This window comes from Grampus griseus, assembly GCF_964374135.1.
Source record: "Grampus griseus genome assembly, chromosome: 2".
In the NCBI taxonomy this organism is placed as follows: Eukaryota; Metazoa; Chordata; class Mammalia; order Artiodactyla; family Delphinidae; genus Grampus; species Grampus griseus.
Genome location: NC_139018.1, coordinates 149,910,372 through 149,934,837, shown reverse-complemented (window position 1 = coordinate 149,934,837; position 24,466 = coordinate 149,910,372).

Here is a 24,466-nt window from a genome sequence, read left to right as displayed (position 1 = left end):
CAAGCCACTACCTGGAAATACTAAGGAAATGCAGGCAGAAGGGCAGAGGTGGCGACCTTTGCTCAAATGCCCAGCAGCTTCTAGAATCCCGGACACACACCCCAGCCTACCTTACCAGTTACCACTCCCACCCTTAAGAGTAGAATTGTGCCCCATGCCTCCTGGTGGCACATTAGGGTGCCCCTAGGTCTCATATAAACCCCAAGTGGATGCTCTCCCCATACACCTAAAGCAGGAGGCCAGGGCACCTGGCAGGGTGGGTGTCATGGTGTTCCTGAAGCCAGCAAGCGTGAGCCCTCAGCGCTGGACCATTGAGAAGTTTGAACCCCCAGAGCAGCAGTGTTTGTTAAGTATCGGCGTAGAGACCGTTGACACATCCAGCCTACCTTCAAAAGTGTTGCACAGACTTTGCTCTTGAGCCATAAGGCTGGAATGAAGCAGTGCAAGGTTTTGTGACATAGAAGTGGGAGTTCCTCAGCTGGAATCCCTACAAGCTGTGCCTCCAACCTTCCTCATGGGCTGATGCTCCAGAGGGTGGAGCGCTTGTTTCTCAGCGATTGTGGTTCACCAGGTCAGCCATGCGTGTTCCTGTGTGTGTGTCCGCATGTGTGTGTGTGCATGCATGTGTGTATATCATGATGGGGGTGCCTTTTGAAAAGCCCCCCAAGTGATTTGCAGCTCCCACTCCCCTTGAGAACCTTTCTTGGAAGCAAACTGCAATCCGAGGATCTTCGATCAGAGGGATTAGAAAAGGTCTGTTCAGTATTTTGTGACAACTAAACACCAGGCACTGAGCTAAATATCGCAGACACCTGCAGAGGATATCTGACACCTGCTGTCAATTTCAAATGGGAAGGGCCTTCCTTACGCTCAAAATATACACTTAATGTAAATGTGGCCCAATTTCCCCAGTCTAAACAGTAATCGGCACGTGGAGGTCTCATTGAATATGGGGTAAACCCTGCCCCTCATCTCCCACTCACCCCAGACTGCTTTCGCATAAAGGTTTGCCGGTGAGGGCGGAGGCGTGAGTGTAGAGGGCCAGCCTAGCTCCACACCTTTGTCTTTTTTTTGTTCTAAGTGAATATTTACAAAATACTACTGTTGCCAGTATTTTGCTGAAAGCTTTTATCTATTATTTCAGCCATCCCTTTATACATTCATTCCTTCATGCATTCATTCAACAAGTACAGAGTGCCTGCCGTGTTCTGGGCATGGTTTGAGGTGCTGGGAGAAGTTCAGAGATGTTAGGAAACGCAATTCGGGCCCAGCAACTTGTCCTGGAAGAGCCGAGATTAGACCTCCTGTCAGTCCGACGCCAAGGTCTTGCCCTTGGTCCCCACTCTCCTGGAGCAATGGTTCCCACCACATCCCAGCACTACGGTTACCAGACAGACGTCATTTGATTTATTTGCCATTTTAAAGAACACATTATTATAGACCATTTTAAAGATACATATATTAGGGAAAGTAATGTAGTAATTTTCCATTCACTCTTAACCCATTTATGACAATTTTCTTATTTCCTCAATCTCTACCATTTTTTAACTATAAAACGTTAAAGCAAGTCTCAACCCATCATTTCGTCCATAAACGCTTTACTATTTATTTTTTGTATTTAACCGCAATTCCATTATCACTCCCAATAAATTTGGCCATAATTCCTTACTAATATCTAATGCCCATTCTGGGCTCAGTTTTCACTGATTGTCCAAATGAATGTCCTTTTATTGTTGGTTTGTTTATACCATGATCCAAAGACAGACCACACTGTGCATTTGGTTGGTGGGTTTCCTTTATCTCTTTTAGTCTGTAACACTCCCATGACCCTCCCACCTTATTTTCCTGGCATCTGTTTGCTGGGTCATTTGAAGAAACTGGCTCATTTGTCCTGTGGAATTTCCCACACTCCGGGTTTGGCTGATTGCATCCCTGTGGTTCCTGTCTTAAACTAACTTGGTCCAAATGTGAGTCTAGTGTCTGATCACAGACATGGGCTTCTCCATAGTAAGAGCTCTGTTGGGTAGTCCTCTCTATAGACAACTTTGTACATGAGGCAGTCGGTCTGTAGTCTAGCAAGGGGTGTGCGGCAAATACCCGACAAAAGCAATCTTTCTTACTGTACTTTCACGTGGTCCCTAGGTAGATAAACATCCTTTCTCCCAGAAAATATATAAATGAAATCAAAGTGTTTTTATTTCAAATTCCAGCTGCCACTTTAGGGCTGTTGGGTAGGACAGGTAATAGGATGGCTGAGCAATGTGGGGGGTCTCCCTAGAATCCGGTGTGCACCCTCTTTCTTTTTGTATGGCCTTTTCCCTTGAAGAGTTATTCTGCTCTTACTACTATGTGGTAAATCTCTATTTTCAGAACTGAATTCATTCCAGATCACGTCCAGGTTCTAACCACCTTCCTGACTCTTCCATTGAACTTTACTAAAGTGACTACAGCCAAACTCAAGATTAATCTCCAGAACCCAAGTCTCACCCTAAAATTCCCCGTTTATCAATGGCACCATCTTCAAAAGCCTCAAAACCCCTAAATGATGTTCCCTTTCCACATCCAGTTACTCACCATTGCTCTAACAGTCCTTCCTCTGTACACACTGAAAATATGTGCACAATGAACAAAGCAAAGACAGATACCACGGACAGGTGTGGGCAAGCCGTCCTGTCTCTGCCTGCATCTTGAGGACACCTGGAGCTCATGGAGATGAGGAGGAACTCTAAAGTCTGAGGCTGCTGATCACAGGCATCTCAGAGCCTGAGCCTCCAGATGAGTGTCACTCTTAAAATAGTCAGTACCCACTTCATTCAATAGACTAAACTCCAAATAACTTTTAATTATTTGCAAAAACTAAACTCAATTTCCAATACAAAGACTTTCTATTCTTCAGAAGAAACAGAAGATGTACTCAGAGTCCTAAAAGCAGTTTCAAAAAATAGCTCCAAAATATTTTGACTCATTTTTTAGAGTAAGTGTACTGCTCCCCAATAGGACAATTGTCAATAGCTTATATTCTTCCTTAATGGTTTATGATTTAAGATTTGGTGCATTTGTAGCTCCTGTCAAAGGTCAGTGTTTTCTCCAAACCAAAATATAATGTGAATGATATTATAAAGCATTAGACTGACCTAGAGATAGAAAATGTTACTCAGGAAACCGCTAGTATCCAAGACTAACTGACTTCTATGCATATTTTTGAATTCTATTGTTATACCTCTGAATGGTTTAATCTCAACTATGCTTTTTTAAGTGCGTGATTGGATATATTTGGGTAATTGAATACAGCTGTATAACCACCACCACAGTCAAGATCTAGAACAGTCCCATTGTTCCAAATGTTTCCTGTTTCCTTTTGCGGCTGATTCCCTCCCCCAACCCCTGCCCCAGACCAACAATGACCTGCTTCCTGTCACTGTCACTTTGCTGTTCATGGAGTTTCGTATGAACGAAACAATACAGTCTGTAGTGTTTTCCGTTTGATTTTTCATCCATGTTGTGGTGTGTATTACTATATTGCTCCTTTCTGTGGCCGAACAGTATTCTGTGGTAGGATGGATATTACAGTGTGCTTATCCATTCATCAGCCCAAGGGTATTTGGGTTGCTTCCAGTATGTGGCTATTAGGAGTAACGCTTTATGTAGACACGTGTTCCATTTCTCATGGGGAGAGACCTAGGAGTGAGATTGCTGGGTCATAAGTAAGTAAGTGCATATTTATCTTTACAATATTCTGCCTCACTTCTTTCCAAATAGCCACACCATTTTGCATTTCCACCATCAATGAGTGGGTGTTAACATTTATTCCACATCTTCACCAGCACTTGGATTTGCCATTCTTTTCATGTTTAGCCGTTTCAGTGGGCACAGCAGCATCTCCTTAGGGGTTTCATTTGCATTTCTCTGATAACCAGTGATGCCAAGCATCTTCCATGTGTTTGTTAGCCATTCATAGATCTTCTGTTGTGAAATGTCTACAGTCTTTTGACCATTTTGATCTGGGTCTTTTTTTCTTATTGCTAAGAAATTACTAATTATATATTCTTTTTCATTTTTAATTTATTATATTTATATATTTATATTTGTTATTAATTGATTATATTTGTATGTATACTTAATTTTTATTTGCAATTTTATATTCTTATTTTAAAGAAGAACCTTTCAAATGATCTATTTCAAGCTCTCCAAAGAATGGAGGGGCAAGTTGACTTGTTATTTGTATGATTTAGGAGCTCATTTGCAAAGAAAACCTCCTCTGAATTATGAGAGTGAGTATGTGTATAGGGTGGGTGCATGTGTGTATGTGTAAGGGTGTGTGTGGGTGTGTCAGCGTGGAGAATGGTGAAGAGGCAGGATAACCACAGGTTCGTAGACTGTCTCAGGAAATATCCTATAACTTATTCATCTGTTTTCTCTGCTTCATTTAAAAGAACATCAAGCAAAAACTGTGTTGTTTTTGTAACCCAGACTTCCGGGAACAGAAAGTCAGCCCCAAGGTCTGAAAGGAGGAAAGGCAAGTCCTCGTTTCTTAGATCAGCAGGGCCTGGTTGCAGACACAGTCCTTGCTCGGGTGTCAGGTCCAGCAGCGGGCGGCTCCCGCCTTCTCACTGGAAACTGACATGTACAGTCTGTTAATGCCTGAGTGAGTACAGAGAGCCTGGGAGAGGGAGCCACTGTCAGTATCCTGGCAGCAATAGAGAGCTGGAGGGAAAATGCAGTATTAGAAACAGATAAATGCAGTAGGAGTGAGCCAAAAACATATGGCTGAGCAAAAGCAGAGGCTCCGTTTACAGACAGCTGAATTCACTATAACATGACACTTAAACTGACCTGAGCAGGCTATTTTTCTTTAACCCCCGTCACCTATGGCATGTACCAAAGAATTAATTCATAAGAAGTTTGGAGAGAAACCTAACATATCCCGGGAGCAGGTGTGTTATCTCTCATCTTTCTCAATACCTGTGCCAAACCTTATTTTGGTCCAAGGCTATTTAAATAATGAACACTGCCCAAATGGTGGTCATTACCTACCCGCAGGTAGGTACTATGTCTACTCAAAGTATTCAACCACTGAAATGTGATTGAATGCAGCAGCAGATCCTTCACTTTCGAAGGGATATCTTGACATGCCCCCACGCCGCTGGGCCTCTAGAAATTTTACTGAAGTACAAGGCTGCTGGATTTTTGTTGGATTTATTTCCCATCCTCTGACATGCAAATGTCTTACCAAAAAGTCTAGACCATTTGCCACTTCTCACTAACTAGGTCCAGTTGCTCCTGGCCAAAAAAAAGCGAAGAATTAGATTATGTAACTTCCAAATCAGTGTGAATTAAACAGGAAAATGAAGAATATTTCATCAATCCATAAAAAGGCAGAAAAGCAGAAAAAAAGAAAAATCACCATGAATAGATCATTGTAAATGATAGGTAGGCAACCTCAAATAGATGTTAGATATGAAGAGAACCGTATAGTTATAATAGATGTATCACATTCATTCTCAGGTTACATTAAAAAAATCTGCCTATGTACGTGTTTTGTTGGGGACCTCCTAAAAGCATGCGGTGAGACAGGGTTAGCCACGAAGAGATTCATCAGGGGCCACGACTATGAAGGGGAAGGAGGAAGGAGCTGGGTGGAGGGGTGGCGCTGGCAGAGCTGCTCTGGGGGCAGGTCTGACAGCAGGTGAGGGAAGCAGGAGGGAGGTTGGGGGAATGCATCTTAGACCGCAGCTCTGGGGGAGTCTGGTTGTGGGCATTCCTCCGTCCCAACCAACCCCCAGCACCCAGCATGGACCTGCCCTGGTGCACCTGCCCCGCAGGGAGCAGGGAGTAGCAGATGGGTCTCAGAGCCACCGCTCAGAGACCAGAGTGGAGCATGCTCCTAGAGGCAGCCCGCAGCCCTGCCGTCCACCAGGCACACACCGCAGGCGTGACACAAAAGGTTATGTAGTAAGAGGGTTGAAAGAATATGCTGAGAAAGCAAACACTTTAAGAGCTTTACTGAAATGTAATTCACATACCATTCAGCTTACCGGTTGAAAGTGCGCAATGTTTTTAAACTTATATTCACAGAGTTGAGCAACCATCACCACAATCTAAATTTAGAATATTTTTATTTCTCCCAAAAGAAAGCCTGTTCCTATGAGCAGTCACTCCCCATTCCACCTCCTGCAGCCCTAGGTTACTACTTACCTTCCTGCTGTCTCTATAAATTTGCCTGTCCTGGACATTTCACATACATGGGATTACATAACAACACATGGTCTTTTGTGTCTGGCTCTTTACACATAGCATGTGTTCAGAGTTCATTTGTGTTGTAGTGTGTATCAGTACTTCATTCCTTTTTTTTTTTTTTTCATTTATTTATCTTTGGGTGCGTTGGGTCTTCATTGCTGCACGTGGGCTTTCTCTAGTTGCGGCGAGTGGAGGCTACTCTTCCTTGTCGTGCACGGGCTTCTCATTGCGGTGGCTTCTCTTGGTGCAGAGCACGGGCTCTAGGCTCACAGGCTACAGTAGTTGTGGCTCACGGGCTCTGTTGCTCAGCAGCATATGGGATCTTCCCGGACCAGGGATCGAACCCGTGTTCCCTGCATTGGCAGTCAGATTCTTAACCACTGCGCCACCAGGGAAGCCCTCATTCCTTTTTATTGACAAATTACATTCCACTATGTGGATATACCATATGTTATTTACCCATTCATAGATTGATGGGCATTTGTATTGTTTCCACTTTGGGGACCATTACAAGTAATTCTGCTAAAGCATTTGTCTACAAGTTTTTCTGTGGACGTATGTTCTTATTTCTCTTGTGTAAACACCTAGGAGCATGACTGCTGACTCATAGCATAACTCTTAACATTTTGGGGAAATGAAAACTTTTCCAAAGCACCTCCACCATTTTATATTCCACCGAAAACGTATGAGTGCTTTAATTTTCTGTACCCTTAAACCTTCTCCATGCACACTTGACTTAATAATATGTAACCTTAATCAGTTTACCTACATTTTTAGAAAACAATGCAAGAGTCTTAAAATAGACTGACTTCAGAAAATTACCTCCTCCTTTCTTACATGTTATGATTGGGTCATATTTTGCTTCCACCTTGATTTCAGAACTCCCAGAAACAGAACTTACTGTTTTTACAAGAGTCAAAGTATATTTATTTCAATTCTAGTCACGTATTTGCAGTATCTTTGATCACCATTTTTTTTTTCCTTTCATTCCTATTCTTTCTCCTGGAATCAATTGCTTTCCCTTTGGTAGTTCTTTCAGCAAAGGTCTATGAGTTGTAGAACATCTTCTGTCTGTCTTTCCTTCTTTCCTGCCTTGTCTTTCTTTTCTTTTCTCTTTTTTGGTCTAAAAATGTCTTTACTCATTTGAAACAATATATAGGGAAACACAGAATTGTGAGATCAGAGCTGAGTTACCCTCAGACTCTCTGCAGGATCCTTTGGGCACGAGGAGCCCAGTCACTTACCCAGGCAGCCGCCAGTCACACGGGTCCCTCCCAATCCTTGTCACCTGTGGCTCCCCTGTCTCTCCCGGCTTTTCCCATCTGTTAACAGCTGGTGCTCACTGGATTCTCAAACCTGCTCTCAGGGGCTTCCCTGGTGGTGCAGCGGTTGAGAATCTGCCTGCCAATGCAGGGCACACAGGTTCAAGCCCTGGTCTGGGAGGATCCCACATGCCGCAGAGCAACTAGGCCCGTGAGCCACAATTACTGAGCCTGCGCGTCTGGAGCCTGTGCTCCGCAACAAGAGAGGCCACGATAGTGAGAGGCCCGCGCACCGCGATGAAGAGTGGCCCCCGCTTGCCACAACTAGAGAAAGCCCTCACACAGAAACGAAGACCCAACACAACCATAAATAAATAAATAAATAAAGCAAACTGTCAACAAGTAAAAATAAATAAACACTAAAAAAATAAACAAACAAAAAAACCTGCTCTCAGTCTTCCCATCTCACTGTCCAGGTGGCCCAGGGCTATTTCTCTCCAGGGTCCTTCTGTGTGGTCACATCTCAGGTCAGGTCTTGCCAGGGGATGGGCTCGGATATTCATTCCCACAGGGCAGTCCAGCACTTCTGGGGTTTTATGAACTTTCCTAACAGAATTCTGTATATTCTCTGGCATGTATCTCCCAGCAAAACTTTAGGTCTTTTCCCCGGGAGAGTACTAGTTATCAGGCTCACCAACAAGACTGCATAATTTTTGAGAAAAAAGACACATTTACCATAATCTTTTCTAAGCTTAAAATTAGCACCCTAGTCAGTGCTTTATTTAAACAATGATATCAAGGTTCTGAGGACGAGGAGTTGGAGAATGGCAATGCCTAAAATATTCTCTAAAAACACTTTCTCATAGAAAATGATGCTTCTGTTTGGCACCCGTAACCATAACTCAATCTGTTAGGCAAACATAATTTAAAGGTTTGAGGTTTTTTTTCTTTTTCTAAGAGAATTTAAACTTAAAAAGAACTATTTTAGAGCCAAGTGATTAAACTGAAAAGCAGACTCCCACCCAAAAAAACTGTGGTTACTTAAATCTTAATAATTAACAAGTCATTGAAGGTCCCATTTCTTGATGCTTATCCTCAAATTCTGTTTAAAAAAAAATACAGTCAAGTTTATCTATTTTCCCAGATGTTTCTGTTAAAAAAAAAAACTGGTATGCTTTATGGTCATTTGAAAAATATTAATAGAAGACTTAGGCATCTGCTTTGTTAGAGATTTGGGTTTGCTCTCACGGGGATACCCCTCTTGAGGGGGAGGATGTGGGAAGGGTGCAGGCCATGGCTTGCTTTCAGAAGGCTGTGAGGATGCCCTCCAGCTGAGAACAGGCCCCAGCATCCCCCATCTCTCTCTTCTGTCCCTGCTGGACCGTCACTCGGATGCCAGCACGTCCCTGCTTCCCTGCTTCTGTCTCAGAGGCAGCTTCTTCTGGCAACAAGCAGGAGCTTTGGAACCACTGTCTTCTGTGCTCACCTCCCGGGTGCCCTGCCCAGGGTCAACGCCACCCACCACGCACGCGCGGCATAGCCGGCTGCTGCGGGGCCAGCAGACTGGTCCACACAACCACTGGGGGGAGCAGGGTGGGGCAAACCCTTCCTCATGCTGGACACCTTCTTCCATCCCCGCAGGTCACTGTAGGTGAGTCCTGGCTGTGTAACAAGCAAACCTCTCCCAGCCGCAAAGGGCTAAAGCACAGGCATTGCATTTCTGATTGTGCTGTACCTATGAGAGGCAGGCCACACCTTCCACCTCACTGGCCTCCTCAAGACCCGAGACCTGAGGCCCAGGCAGCTCTGTGACCCCAGGAGCCTCCTTCCAGCCTCCCAGCATACACTTTCTTCTCATTCTCTTGTGAGACACCACAGGGACCAGAGTCTCCAGGGGTCGGAATTCCCTTCACTGACGCTGGGAATCTTGGGCACTGCTGTCCAGGAAGGTCCAGGTCCCATGGCCAAAAGTTGGGAGTCACCTGATAAGATCTCCTTTTTCATATTCTCAGTGTGGTGGGCTGCCACCATGCTGCTTCCTTTAACTGGTGAGCCTGTTAACCCAGGACCAGCTACAGATCTTGTGGGGCCCAGTGTAAAATTAAAATGGAGGGCCTTTGTTCAAGAATCATAAAGAATCTCAAGACAGCAACAGCAGAGAGAGCATTGGCCAGGTGCAGGGGCAGCACTGGGTTAACCGTACACCATCTCCTGAGACAGATGGCCCAAAGCCATGGGAATGGAAATATGTCCTGGGTTGGGAAGATACATTTTCCTGGAGTCAAGATGCCTCATCATTGTAAGGCATTTGATACCTTTATGGCTCTACCTGTGGAATTGTTCTATAATAATAGTGGCTGAAGAATGGCAAAACTGTTGTTGAACCCAAGTTCTTATGCCCCTCACACAGTGAGGACAAACAAACCGAAACCTCAGAGTTTGGAGCAGAGAAAAGTTTTATTGCAAGGGTCAAGCAAGGAGTATAGGCAGCTCATGCTGTAAGGACCCGAACTCCCTGATGGTTTTCAGGGAAGAGTTTTTAATGTAAATTTTAGGCGGAGGGCTGCAGGATGCATGCTTTCTTCTGATTGGTGGTGAGGTAACAGGGTGATGTTTCAGGAATCTTGCGTTCAGCCTGAAGTTACCACCCTCCACCGGGTGGGGGCCTTAGTTCCTGTAGAAGAACTCAGAGACCTGTATCAGATTAATATGTATATCCACTGGGGAGGAACTAGGATTCTGCTTTATTGCTGCATTATTGTTTCTTGACTGCTTTTCCTTTGTTTCAGCATTCCCTCACTTTCCTAATAAGTAACCTTTGGAACTCAGGGAAGGCCTACAAACAAGAAATGCGGGACATGGAAAGGCTTTTGTACCTGGGAGGGCCCCACAGAGTCCTGCTCAGTTTCAAAACCAGGAAGCCATAGGTCATGTAAACACAGTAGTTTTATTTTACTGGGTTCACACAGCATTTTAAAAGCGTACAATTTCATCTGAAAATCTACATTTTCAGCTCCTTCTGAAACATCAAAAGTAAGGACCTTGAACCAGCTTGGAGAACACTGCCCCTGCATAGCTCTGACCACTCTCCAAGTAGCCTGTGCTCCCAGGGCCTAGCAGTTTCCATCCTCTCTGCCCAGCTGGCTCAGCCCGTTTGCACCTTCACAAGAAATTACCGTAGACAGTGCAGCTTATGAACAGCAAGTATCTCTCACAGTTCTGGAGGCTGGAAGTCCAAGATTAAGGTGCCGGCAGATTGGGTGTCTGGTGAGGGCTCCTCCTGGTTCCTAGAAGGCATCTTCTCCCTGTGTCCCCACGTGGAGGAAGGGGCAAGGGAGCTCTCTGGAATCTCTTCTATAAGGACACTGATCCCATCGTGGGGGCTCCACCCTCATGACCTCATCACCTCCCAAAGGCCCTACCTCCTGACACCATCCCCTTGGGGGTTAGGACTCAACATAGGAATCTGGCGGGGCACACAGACATTCAGTCCATAGCACCTTCTCAGTCATCCATGCTTTCTTCCTGCCCTCTGGAGGCCATGATGCCTCTCCTGCTTCAACAGCTTTGCCCTGAAACAGGAAGATGAGCTGTCTCATCAAGGGGAAAATTTGGGCAAAGTAGGAAAGTATATTTCCTAGTTACTGGGTAAAAATTTGAGATTGAAGAAGAGTGATATTCACCCAACATATAATCAGGACTATTTTTCTTTCTCCCTTTTCCCTCCCCTCAGTCCCTGCTGCAAGGATCATATCCATCTGTTCCTCAACTGCACCTTCTCTCTCACTGGAGCAGGGGCGTGGAGCCCTGAACTGGGGAGCTGAGTCCACGTCCCCACCTTTGTCTGCCTTTGCAAAGTGTCGGAGAGGAAGGCGTTTTCCTCTGCCTTCCGGGTTCTTCTGGCTGGTCTAAGAATTGCACTGACATGAGACAGATGAACAGGAGAAAAGCAAACAAAAGTGTAATAACACATATACATGGGAGTGACCCAGGAAAACTGAGTAAATCACCAAAATGCATGAAGCCCTCACCTTACCTACCACCTTCTGCTAAAGACAGAAGAGGATGCTGAGAGTGGGGAGAGTCAGTTTTGGGAGGCGACTGGGTGAGGTTCTTATGCAGATTGAAGTCCTGCCTTCTCCAGTGATGAGAGTTTCTAGAGGCTTGGACATCCTCTTCTTCCTGCTGCGGAGAGGGAGATATCCTTACAAACAGAGCCTTCCCTTCTAAATGCAAATGTTTCTTACAAAAGAGTAATTCCTGCTTGGTTTTCAGAGTTTTTCCCATGTATGCTGTTTCTTAGAAAATAGGCAGCTTAAAATAATTAATATGCCCAAGAGACACACTTTCAGGTGGCAAAATTGGCTCCCCTACAAAAGCCTCCCAGAGACGCAGTGCAGCTCACACCCCTCATTTGTCCAGTCGGACACTTAGCTTAATTGAGTGCAAGTCGAATTATTAGTTCATAGCTACAAAACCCTCCATCCCCACCACTGTAGTTGGCCTCATTAGGGGGGATAATCTGTCTTAAAAGAGATTTGTTTTAAAACTCCTAAGACTCAAGTTGCTCCTGTCTAGTGAGGGCATAATTTAATATGACCACCAGAATGCACATGTCCGATTCTAGGGGACCTATTGATATTGGTTTTATCAGTTGGAAGACATTGGTGTTCAACTGAATAATGACATCTTCAGGAAAAGAGGGCCCTGCTTATTTTTATGAAATATTATCTACTGGGAGTAAGTGCTGGTCTCACAAACAGTTTCTGTCCAAGCTCCTCAAGAACAGGATGTGATCAACAAAGTGAATGATTTTCTCTTTAACACAGAGTAATCTGTCTGCTCTCGTGTAAACAGCATTCAATTTTTCTTGGCATAATGGCTTCCTCTGTAGATGAAATGAGCCTTTTGTACTTGAGAAAAATGTGTATAATTTTGGCCATTGGCTGAGATAACTTAACAGCTTTCTGAAGTCAGATATTTTTAGAGCGCATGTAAAACAGCGACTGGTAATTAATAGAATATCGACTGGTTCAGCCTCGTCTAATCATAGACTGCATATAAATCATAAGGTGTTTTGCAATTAGGAAAATCCATATTAAATAACAAAGTACTGTTATCTCAGTAAACTTAACAAGTGTGGACTAATGCAGTATGGAATAATTGCTGCAATACAGATGTACCTGTATAGAACAGGTCTCCATTTATCGCACGTAAAACAGACTTCTTGTTTTTGTGGACACGGCTGTACTGACTAAAAGGTCACTGGTGAAATACTTCGCCAATATCCCCAAAATGCTTGTTTCTCCTCCAGGGATTTTCCATACTGTCTGTCTATCCCAGACACCAGCAGAGCCTTCTCTTTGCATCTCTACACAGGTAGTGATTAAAGGCTCCTTGATTTCAGCAGTGCCAACCAGGATCACAGCATTTATGGAGCTTTCAGCATCCCCATTACAAATGCCTCATAAGTGATCAGCTGTAAAGCAGATTTGAACCAGCTGAGGACAACATCAGCATAAAAAGATCTCAAAAGATCTTGGCCTGAGAGAGGATATTCTTTTTATGATGAGATTTTCCCATTTATTTTTAAAATATATAGAACACTTTTATTTACATTTGCCATCTATTTCATAGAAAAAAATATAGAAGAGTATTGTGTTACTCTTTTTACTTGGGCATATATCGCTTCTAAAAAAATAAGACACTGGAAACAATTTTTATATTGGATGGCTACTTAGTTATTAGAGTTTTTTCGTTCCATGACATGCTCCCATTTGTATCTATGGAGAGTTAAAAGGCTATGAACTTACTCTCATTATTTGGTTGAATGGTGCCTTTAAAATGTTTATTTTAGAGCAGGAAGGGATCTTCAGGTCATTTAATCTAATAGTCATTTGTGAGATGAGGGAAGTAAGGAGGAGATAAGTAAATGAAGGGGTTCAGGACCTGCCAACCCCAAATGTGCCACTTTGTTGTGTAACCGAAAGTGGGTCTGGCTGCTCACCGCTCAAAAGCCAATAAAGAGGCAAGGTTCGTGGAAGCAAAAGTGTTTTTTATTTTGGGTGCTGGCAACCGATGCTTTGCAAAGGCAGACAAAGGTGGGGACGTGGACTCAGCTCCCCAGTTCAGGGCTCCACGCCCCCGCTCCAGTGAGAGAGAAGGTGCAGTTGAGGATCAAATGGATATGATCCTTGCAGCAGGGACTGAGGGGAGGGAAAAGGGAGAAAGAAAAATAGCCCTGATTATATTTTGGGTGAATATCACTCTTCTTCTATCTCAAACTTTTACCCAGTAACTAGGAAATATACTTTCCTACTTTGCCCAAGTTTTCCAAGGAGCCTTAAGCTGTGCCTGCTTTCCAAGGATTGGGGAGGGACTGGGGAGGGTAGTGTTGACCGGAAACAGGCATTCCCCTGATGAGACAGCTCATCTTCCTGTTTCAGGGCAGAGCCGTTGAAGCAGGAGAGGCATCATTGCCTCCAGAGGGCAGGAAGAAAGCATGGATGACTGAGGAGGTGCTATGGACTGAATGTCTGTGTGCCCCGCCAGATTCCTGTGTTGAGTCCTAACCCCCAAAGGGATGGTGTCAGGAGGTGGGGCCTTTGGGAGGTGATGAGGTCATGAGGGTGGAGCCCCCACGATGGGATCAGTGTCCTTATAGAAGAGATTCCAGAGAGCTCCCTTGCCCCTTTCTCCACGTGGGGACACAGGGAGAAGATGCCTTCTAGGAACCAGGAGGAGCCCTCACCAGACACCCAATCTGCTGGCACCTTAATCTTGGACTTCCAGCCTCCAGAACTGTGAGAGATACTTGCTGTTCATAAGCTGCACCGTCTACGGTATTTTCTTGTGAAGGTGCAAACGGGCTGAGCCAGCTGGGCAGAGAGGATGGAAATTGCCGCACCCTGGGAGCACAGGCTACTTGGAGAGTGGTCAGAGCTACTGCAGGGCCAGTCAGCTCTGACAGTCATCTTGATGTTGGTCATGCAGTGGTCTGATCAGCGTCATCCTGATTGTTTTAAGTGTAGTTCATCTTCAGTTCCAGGGTCAGTTTGTTCCCATTTTTCTTGAAGCCAATTCTCAGAATTGTGGCAGCTTATGTCATGGCTACAATCTGGTCATCATGTAGTTAACTGCTTCCACCTGGTGGGGGTTTCCGTATCTATAAGACAGCTCACAGGATATGGCTCAGAACATTATCTATAGCCCTTGAGAAGGAACTAAAGGTCCTTGACTTTGCTTACTGACTAAACTATTATTGTTTTGTCCTGTTTGACTGCTTTTCTCTGCTTCTGCATTTTCTCACTTCTTGATTAAACTTATTCTTTGGCTAAAGTTTTTCCACAGGTAAAAGGCTGGCAGAGGACATGGCTGGGGCGGGGGTGGGGACATAGGGTCCTGTTCCATTTCAGATGTACTGATTACTTTGAGCTGAAGGCATTTGAAGGGCAGCAGATGCAGGGGGAGCTTCCCCTCAACCCCCTCAACTGCCTGAACACAGAGCCTCCACAGGAACTCGGGGTCTTTGGTCCCCTCCTGGGAGCTTCACCACCAGGAAGACTGACTCTTGTCCCAGGAGAGGAGCCTAGAAGTGGACCCCACCCCCAGACAGACCGTCACCAACTGCCACCCTCCCATTCATCCTCTAAGGGCCACTCATCTTCCCTGGAAAACATGTACTATCCCCAGAGAGGCACCCCCTCCCCTTCCCCTGTTAAGATGGTATATAAGCTCTCAAATTTTACCACCATTTGGATATTTACTTGTTTTTTCCTGTGATGCCCCCAAGCACATAATACTAAAAACGAATAACTGCATATAACATTTCTCCTATTAATTACCTGTTGTCAGTTTATTTCATAGATACATAGGAGGGTAGAGGGAACTCTTTCCCCCCCTACAAAACTTCCCAAGGTCATGGGCGTCAAGTTTCAGTTTCATGAGAGCTGAAACTCAAATGCAGGACCCAGGATCTAAACCCAACACATGGCCACTCCCCACCAAGTGTAACCCTCGGCACCAGGCACAAGGTTACACAGCCAAAGTGAGACCTCAGATCTAAGCTTCCGTCACCCTTTCCACCGCTCTGTGCCTGGTGCTGTCCTTCTGACTCAGGTGATGTTACCCAGACCCATGCAGGTGCACGTGACTCCTAAAGGTACAGGGCAGCCTTGGTGACTGATCACCACTGTGGTCTCCATCACCCATATCACTCGTGCGCTCAGTGCTATGTGCACACTTGTCCTGGTGGCATCCCTGTGAGGTGAGTGCCCCAGACAGGAGAATGGAGCCCGAGTAACTGTGGCTTGTCCCTCTAGCCCGTGCCTGGACCAGGCCATGAGGCCTCCGGCCCACGGCTCCACCCCTGATGGCTGCACCAACCCAGGCCAGCAGCAGCCATGTCAATATTTAAATAAGCAAAAAATACAATATTAAAACCTGTCTGTATATATCAGATGGAAGCATTTTGTTTGGAATAGCATGCATTTTCTTCAGTAGTTCAATAGTTGTTTCTTTTCATTAAATGACAGTTCCCACCTTTGATACTAGGGCCAGTGTGGAAACATGAAGCACCCAAATTGTTCCTTTATTCAAGACATAAATATATATTTTTTCAACTTTAACATAGAATATAGTAACTGACTTAAGCCTGTCTATTGAAAAATTCCATGAACCAATTGAAGCTAAAGAGAGCTATTGAAATGTACAGGGTCAGTGATGAGAACTTTTTGGATGAGCGTTTCCAACGGGCCAATAAAATACACACTAAGTATGTGTCTTCATTATGTCTCAATATTCATAGAAATAGATTTTATTGGAAAATGTGGTCACATCTGTTTTCTGCTAAGTAAAAATCTGTGTGGATTTAAGGACCTGATAGAAAACAAATAAATGTATAAAAACAGTTTAAATGATCTAAATCACTTTTAGTGTGGAGGGTTTATAGAAAAAAAATGCATATAAAAATATACTTTTTTATGTGCACTCTGGCATTGTCCATTTTATTTTTTAAAGAGGAAGATTAAGCAAAAACTTTATTCTCAATTTATAAAGATTAAGAATTAGCAGGTTGATCTGTGAATAATGGTTAATAAACCATTTATCTTAGTCTGTTCAGGCTGCTGCAACAAAACACCACAGACGGGAGCTTAAACAACAGACATTTATTCCTCACAGTTCTGGAGGCTGCAGTATTCTGAGATCAAGGCACTGACACTGTCTGGTGAGGCCCCCTCCTGGTCCATACATGGCATCTTCTCCTGTGTTCTCACCTGGTGGAGGGAGAGGGAGCTCTGGTCTCTCCCTCTTCTTATAAGTGTACTAATACCATCTAGGGGCCCCACCCTCATGACCGTATCTAAACCTCATCACCTCCCAAAGACCCCACCTCCAAACATCATCCCACTGGAGGGTCAGTTCTTCAACATGTGGATTTTGGGGGGACACAAACATTCAGTCCATGGCTCCAATCAACATTTCAAAGGGCCAATACCCCCTGATGAACAGCTTTCACCTTTCCACCTGCTCTCATTTCTAACCCCAAACCTCTGCTCTCTAGCCCCTCAGAAGTTTTGCTTTTTCTTTCTTTTTTTTTTTATGTTCTTTCTTCAGGAAAAGCTTTCCTGCCTGCACTCTCACTCTCCACACACTTCTGTCTCCTGAGGATGTTTACTTTCCCTCTCCCACCTCTCAGATTTCTGCTCCTTTTTCCACCAGCCATTGCTCCCCACCTGATAAGACCATTTAGCACATTTTGTGTTTGTTGATTAAAGTGTGTTCCCCAATCCTGAAGTTAAGAAGAGCTGAGTTAAAAGTTTCATATTCTTCCCAGACACTTTTGTTCTCAAAGTGTGCTCCCTGGACCAGCCTCACATGAGAACTTACTAGAAACACACATTCTCAGGCCCCACCCAGGCCTGCATCAGATACTCTGAACTGGAGCCCAGGAGCAATATTTCAACAACCCCTCCAGGTGGTTCTAATGCTGTTGCATGTTCGAGAAGCATTGATGAAAGAAAAAAATTGATTTTGAGGAACTTGAGTTTGATTTCGTTTTGATTTCCTCTCTTTTTCCCTACGTGCACTTCTCTGATTTTCACAGAAAGAAAAAAGGGAGTGTCCTATGCATTCCTAAGGTGGGAAGGGAGGAAGACTGCTCATTTCTGTCACCTCAAGTAGATCATTTGAACTTGATGTTACATCAGAATCACCTGGAGAACTTGCTGAACAACGCTGATTCAGTAGATCTGGGCTGGACCAGGATCTGCATGTCTAGCAGGCCCCCCTGTGGTGCTGATGTTGCTCTGGGAGTACCACCGGTCTCAAAGAACACATTGGTTTTCCCCTCAGGTGATCCAGTTGATGGCTATAAGGGGAAAGAGTCCAAAATAACACACCATACATGATGAAAGCCAATTTGAGCATAAATATGGACTAAGAATAATGATCTCTGCATGCACAATGGTGATCATTATGTTTAGCTCTCTAGCAACCAGAGTTGAGATGACTTCACCCACAATCTTTTCGGGCATGTTGGCCACGGCTGCCATCCTCACAAGGTTTCCCTGCTTTCCTTGAATCTCCAGATTTCATGAGTGTACAATATGGCCCAAACTCAGATTACCTGTAGTTGATTCTGAATTGTGGCAGCCTGTAGCACATCTGAAACTTTTCTGAAAGGCACCTCTCAGTTATGGAGCAAGATGGACAAATCAGCTAATTATATCAACTAGGTACTCTCTGCTTAATCAAGAATTACTCTGTCAAATGCCATTATTAGTATGCCACTTTCTGATGAATGAGAATGGGACAAAACAGTATATAACTCCAAATAATAGCTTGTACAATCCAGTGTGGTTTCCGTGATGGAGTGAGAGAATAAGTGTAAAGGTGTTTAATAATGTTCCATATTCAGCTCTATGTAAGATTCCAATAACTTACCCTGTACCATTTCATGATGATCTTCATTATCTTCGCACTAGAGATTGATTCACTTTACTGTCCCTGTGTTACTATACTGATGTGGCAGGTTATTATTTAGTGTATTAATATTATTTGCGAAGTTCTGTTTGTTTCTGGAAACAAATCTAGGAGAACTATTTGACTGTCATTTCCAACCTCTGAATAAGATTTGTTATCTCAGATGCATTTCATATAATTTATGCATAATTCAGCAACAAGAAAATATTTCTTTATGCAAATAATAAAGATGTTACAAATGTGTGCAGTCTGCACTAAACTTTTGAAAACAGTTTTGTACCTATTGTCTTGTTTCATCTTCATGACACCCTCTGAGATAAGTATTTTAATCCCAAGATGAGTAAAATGAACTGCAGTCGAGAACTTGAGATAATGCAGATATTTGGTGTCAGGAGTGGAACTAAAACCTGCTTTTCTGGCTCATTGTTCCTTATTCTTCCATCACGATGGTTTCTTTTTCCCACTGAGCCCGGAAACCCACTAAAGGCAGCCATCTGGAAACTCACATGTGGAAGACTTACATTGTCTCTAATCAAGAACTTAGGTAAACTTGCAGTTTCAATCCTTGAATATTTTGAATATGCCACTGGGAAGTGAAATCATAAACATTCTAACAGAATCAAGCAAAAGCTGGGTAATCTTCCACAGTTCATTTTAGTAAGCATGTATTGAGAGTCTGCTCCCTGCTGTGCCAAGCCGTGGGGGACACAGAAATGACTGAAACATGGTTTCTAATTGCTAGACACTTGCATTCTGGGTGGATGGGATGGGTTTGGGGAGGAAGAAGCCCTAACTTATCATCAAGTCATAAATTTACATTCCTATTAATGAAGGTACCTACAAACTGCATTATTCACTTAGTAGAAACAAGTTTTGTTCTTTTTTCACAGGTTAAGAAGTTAAAAGTTAAAGAATACTACTGACATGATACAGGAGGTTAGTACTATCGTTTTGTCTCTCTACTCTGGGATTCACGATTTGTGCACAGTGTACACAACTCCATATAATAGTAATGGGAGTCACTCTTGGATATTGGAAAGAGAATTTTTCCCTCTAGAATTTGCACAGGAAAATCCCTGAGAGAATAATAATTTCCACAGCCCAGTCATTGCCCTATTGGGACCCAACAAGTTACTCTGCACCATAATTAAGTAAGCACAACAGGCAACTTCAGATTTCAAGACTCTGGGTTTTATGGTTACAGATGTTCTTCTCACTGTAGTCTGTTCAGCAGTTCCTTGGGTCATAAATGTTTAATTTTTAATCTATTTTTTATCGGTTTTATGTAATGCAGGCTGCTGGTATACCAAAAGAATTTTTACTAGTGCATTTTATGTGTGGGAAGTTTGTGATAAAAGCTTTAGTGAAATAAAATGAGGTGTGTTCCCTCAAGAAAACATTACTGTAGCTCAAAACACAGGTGAATGTTCTTTTCATAGGACATGGACTATTTGGATCTCATTTACAGTATTGTTTGCAGACTTAATATGATCCTGGGAAATCACATGACTTGCAGGTGTATTACTGAGGGCACATGGAGTTACATCATCTATTTGCACTGGAAATGTCCTTTGAAATGATTCAGGGGCTGGAAACAATAGTCATTTCAGGATATATTTATCTTTTCTGACTCAAACAGCTGTCCCACTTTTCAGGAGACCTTGTGTTATAGACCATATGTGCCAATGAAAGGTAAATTGTTAAAATACCACAAACAAGAGCTGACAAAATCACCAGTGACATCACGTGTTTACATATCTATTATAGCCAAACCTAAATTTTAGTTGCTCTGGAAACATAACAATCATTTCGACATGTTCTGGGTGTGAAACCTTGAGGTGAAATCTTCTGTTGGGTATTTAACACACAGCATAGCACAGGGTCTGACAATTTTAAAATGATTCTTACACCTTCCATTTAGCTTGACATATCTGAAACCTTTCCTCACTCTCTCCTTTTGGAAGGACTGTCTGATGCACCAGTAGACAGGGTGGGTTAATCATTACCCTTTGGCAAAGCAGACTTATTGAAAGGGAGAGGAAGAAGCCAGCTCTTAAGCCAAAGAGAGTTGTAGCAAAGGAGTCAAAGAGCATGAACTGTGACCCAGGGAGAGGTGTGCCCGCCCAATGGGCTATGGCTGAGCTGCACTCATGCTGCCCCACGGCACCTGACTATGCAGTGACTTCACGCAGAAGCTCCCTGGAACAGCCACGACCCGCACCTTGGCTACCATTTCTCCTGATTTGGTCTCTGTGTTGATTCCAGAGTTGGCTTTGGAATAATAAACTGAATAATCTTGCTTCAAACCAACAAAATTTCACATTCTTCAATTTTACTAAAACCAAAACATCATGCTTTCTACTTCCATGGCCAGAGCCGATTTTCTACCACTCTTTGCCCTCTCCAGCAGCCGGACCATCGCCGTGCCTCTCCCTGCAGTGCTGGTTCAGGTACAGGCATGGGTTCTCTTTGCTCCAGGCACTTACCCAGGGTCTTATGTGCCCCCAGCGAATTAAAACACAATCCTTCTCCATCGAGTTCTTGCAGGGCTGTGCCTTTCTTTCTGCTCAGCCCTTCACAGTGGAGTCTGTCATTTTAAACTGACTAGCTGGTAAGAATTTTTAAGACACTATACATAGCAATACTTGGCAGTTACGTTAAAGCACTTTATCAACTTAGAGTTTACAAATAATCCCTATAACTCTACGAGGTAGGACTGAGATTCAGAGAATCTGTCTTTGAACTCCAACTTTTTACCAGTTGGACAAATCAACTGAATTTGCTGAGTGTCTTCTAGTCTGTCACCCAGAGTAATGGAGGGGAAGGTACCCGGTTAGAGGTGGGACTCAGAGAGATGGAATCTGTGTTGAGTCTACTGCTCCATGACTTGCTGGTCAGTTTGGGACTTGGACTGGAGCAGTGGGGACCCCTGGGTATCCCTCAGACATGTTCACGAGGCCTGTCAGGTTAAAACCATTTTTACAATGATCCCAAGACTCCTTTTGTCTTTTCACTCTCACTGTATCGTGAATGTATGGAGGAGTATCTCAGAGGCTATGGGGTGTGTGCTGTCATGACAGACTGAACGTGGAGTCCGCCGAGTGGGTCGTGTTAGAGGTGGTCTGGTGACCCAGACAGTGTCTATAGCTCCAGGTGATGCTGAGTTGGTGGAGGAAATGGGGGTTTTTCACGGCAAGGAAAGAAAGGGGCAAGAGCTGGAGGAGGGTTGCTGGACTCACATTACTCTCCCGTGACCAGCCACATGGTGACGTCCCTGTGCGCAGGATGTTCTGGGTCAGCCATTAGTCCCAAATCAGGATTCAGGAGAAAAGGGGGAGGAACTGGTCTAGCTGGTTAGTTCACTGACATGCAGGAGACGATGACACTGGGCAGCCTCCCCAAGCAAATGCAGCCGAAAGTAAATGAGCGGAGGGGAACTGCCACTTCAGTGGGAGTTCACCTGGTGTAAAATACTCTGTTCCTCGTGGGTAAGTCTCTGTGGCAAGAGCCTTGGCATCACTCCCCGTTGCTGCTAACAAGACAAAAGGCTGCATTTGCTGTGCTCCAATTGTAAATGTTCCTTTCGTGTGCTTCTAAAAAGGCTTGTTTTAAACAAGACCTATATTTGGAGAAAGTGAAATCCTTGGAGTAAGTTTTTTATTTCACTGATCTGAGTTTCATAGTGTGGAGTGTACATTCTATTGGGACAAGACGTCCATCAGAACAAGCCCCGTATGCACGGATCTGTAGGTGAATATGCTTTGGACGTCACATTGTAATGCAGAGGTTTCCACACTAAATTGGGCGTACGCCTCTTACAGCAAACCTGCAGTAGATGGAAACATGCATTTCTGTGTGACTAGTAAACCCAATACTCCCTCTTAATTTCTAGTAACTTTTTAGTATCAGGCTTTTTAAAGGCAGATGTCAAAGCACCAAGTTTACAAATGCTAGACACACGGTTAACACAATGGCATCGACACTCGGCCGTTAGGGAGTACGGAGAAAGGAACAAGGCAAGATGACTGTATGAACATAACTAGTCCACCTTTAGTAGGTCTGAGTATCAGGGAACTGCTGAAATAGCAGAGAGCCGCCTCCACTGGAAAGACGGCACGGAGCCTGCTACCGCGCGCCAGCCTGTCCTCTCTTGGCCCTGTGTAAAGAAGCCGGTCTGCAAAGCTGGAGGATGCCAACAAATGACCAAAACAGACCCTGATTGTGAGTGAAATTAAATGTAACTACAACACTGAGCCCATAACCATGGTAGTGAAATAAAATGAAGTGGAGGAAGCCCTGCTGTAATAACAACTTAACATCCACCAGATTGTAAAGCGAATCTAGGAGGAACCATTGAATGTGCAAGAAGAAAATTATCACCCAATATAAGCTGCACTGAGATATATTCATGGTCACCTAGAGAACCCCAAAATCTGAACAGTGATTTTTTTGTAAATGATGGCTAGGCGCTGGTGGTGCTTAATTCATTTCCCCACATCACGCAGAACCGATGGTGCCTGGTTCAAGCGTGCTTCATGTGGAGGGAACATGGCGTGAGCTGACCGATCACAGGAGGAGACAGGCTTCTTGACCCCACTGGCGGGCCACCGAGCGGTGGCACAGTGGCAAGGCAATGGCTAAGAGTCATGGCCTGGATTTCCAGTGGCCTGGATTTTAACAGGAGCTCTGCCCGTAGATAGCTCTTTGATCCTGAGCAAGAAACAACCCTCTTTTCATCTGTCAGAATAGTGGGGATTTTCCATCTTTCAGAGGGGTGGATAGGGTTAAAGGATTTTTAAACTTTCTTCCCTGTCAAACATTACATTTCTCTACAATGGTCATGACTGGGTGTAGGATGCTGATGCTGTCATTTCCTGGACCATCACTGCTTCTCCTTGGTTCGTTGGCCAGGAATGCCCCAAATCACTCCATTGTATCTTAGAACTTACTCAAAACATCCATAAGCACCTGGGAAGGTATGTAAGCACCTCCTCTTCCAGCAGGAAAATCTTGTTACTGGACCATCATGAGTACACAGAGCGTTCAGATCACGACGCACAGATGTTCTCCACTTTTCTCCGTTGATCACCCACTGGTCCATTCAGAATTCACTCCATGTGGACGTCAAGGGGTCTCTCCTCTCTCACCCCAGGGTCCCTTGAAGTTCATCTCTACATCTCTGATCTTGATCCTGGCTCCATGCTACAGGAGCAGCACAGATATTGTAAACACCAACCTAACACTTCCCTGGAGACTTCTGGTTGTTTAGAATTCCACCCTACTAAAGATTTCCACCCTGGAGGAGGCTGGAGGGAAGGGAGAGAGGATGTTGGGGAGGAAGCAAGCCCCATCCCGTTGGTTAGCGAGACAGTTTTCAGGGAAACCGTGCTGCTGTTTGAATGTGAGCTCGTCCTAGCATTTGGGTTTTCATAACTCAGATCTGGAGTCAGCGCAGTAGCTCCGTCAACTGTGTGTAAATGTAATCTGCTCCATGGCCCGGTGCCTGAGACATTTGGCTGCAGTCCTAGTTTACTAGAGAATATTACTGGTAATATTAGTAGAGAATTTTTTAGCGAGTTGGCAGTACTCTCGTCTTGAACTTTTGTCTTTCTCCCCACAGGTGGGGCCACGTCCCTTGTGCCCACCCCTGCCTCAATCTCCACCTTCATCAGGTCTTGGCGGGTCTTCCTGCCTCAAGATTCCCCTCTGTTCTCACTCCAACCACCTGTCGCTGCAGACCATGGCCTTCTTCAACAGTTAGCCCAGGTGGTTTGAGTTCTCTGCCGTTTTCCTCCCAGAAGCCTCCCAGGCGCCCCTGTTGCCATGTGCACCAGGGCCCGCTGAGCCCACTCCACTCCATACTCCCAAGCCTTTACGAACTCACATACGGTTTTCCTTCCCCTGCTGTGAGTATGTATGCAGTTAGATCTATATTTCATTAACATTTATATTCTCCAGAATACCTAGTGCTTAGTTCTTTCTAA